At 35.8% G+C, this 1,479-nt stretch overlaps 1 long non-coding RNA gene across 1 annotated transcript in view; it reads right to left on the reverse strand.

Moving 5' to 3' along the window:
• Positions 1-1,479, reverse strand: part of LOC128251459 (uncharacterized) — an 11,696-nt gene that overhangs the window by 8,592 nt on the left and 1,625 nt on the right. The window lies entirely within an intron of this gene.

Consider the following 1,479-nt stretch of genomic DNA (forward strand, 5'->3'; position numbering starts at 1 on the left):
GTTGATAAAATAAAGTAGCAGTGATATACTGGGGTAGATTTAATATTCCTATAAAACATCCAAGATGTCAATAGAATTATAATAGAAGACTAACACTAACTTTACCTTTCATTGTTGTGGGGTTGATAAAATAAAGTAGCAGTGAAATATTGGGGTAGATTTAATATTCCTATAAAACATCCAAGATGTCAATGGAATTATAATAGAAGACTAACTCTAACTTTACCTTTCATTGTTGTGGGGTTGATAAAATACAGTAGCAGTGAAACAGATATTTTAAAATCTTACACACTCATCACCTCCACTAAACGCATCCTGTGTTTTTGTCTATACATCATGTCACTTATGAGATCTTTTAATCCACTTCAGTCTGTTTCATGGTTGACTCATTGGTGACTAAAGCGACAAATATTTAAAGCATTCTTAGTGAAGAGGATTAATAGAAATCCAGAAGAACTAAAAACAGGATCTGTGAAAAGGACGGGTGAACCTAATGTAGGTTCAACAACTGTCAATCAAAAGCACGGGGCCTCGGAAATTCCAGGCAGGTTTCCAGTGTGCTGGAAGACCACTGGGAGTGAGGAATACCCTAACTTTTGTTAAAGCATGTCTGTAGAACCTGCTTGAAACCCAAGCTGTCTCTGCTCCAATAATCAATGTTAACTTGGTCAGTGAATTATCTATGACGATTAGCAATCAATGATATGAGGAACGGCTATACATCACACCATTCCAAAATGACCGGGGACCACACGTGAACTTGCGTTGTTACCAAAATTCTGAACACAAACTCTAAACCTCAACAGCGAATGGTAATTACAGCTATGGCTTCTGATCCCTCTCCGATGTGCTTGCTCTCAGAATGTGACATTTGTCAAATCCATTACAGCCTTGACCGCAGCTAACCATCAGATGTGGTCAGCTTTTCTGAGGGCCATGGTGAATTTTGTCAAAGCTGGTTCAACCCCCTCCTGGGTAAATGTTACTGTAAGTACATACAAGTAAGTAAATACATATTCCTGGCCCCTAAAAGTTATTTCTTTTAACTCATTTTCTTTAAATTATGGGACCTCAGAGATTCTGGTTTGGTGTCCAGTGTGCTGGAAAATCACTGGGGGTGAGATACTTCTTAGTGCATACACACACACATACATACTTTCACATATACATACATACAGACATATATATATACATACATACATGCATACATAGACACATACATACATGCATGCATACATACGCATATACATATATACATAACCAAACATGTATATACATACACATATACATGCATGCATAAACATCCATTTAGTATACACACATAAATATATACATTTACATACATACATAGTATATACTTACATAGACATGCATACACGCATGCATACATACATACATACGCCAATTCATATATACATAAACAAACACATATGTATATACATACACATATACATGCATATGTAATAATATACATATGGA

The sequence above is a fragment of the Octopus bimaculoides genome, unplaced genomic scaffold (genome assembly GCF_001194135.2).
Source record: "Octopus bimaculoides isolate UCB-OBI-ISO-001 unplaced genomic scaffold, ASM119413v2 Scaffold_122307, whole genome shotgun sequence".
NCBI classification, from domain to species: domain Eukaryota; kingdom Metazoa; phylum Mollusca; class Cephalopoda; order Octopoda; family Octopodidae; genus Octopus; species Octopus bimaculoides.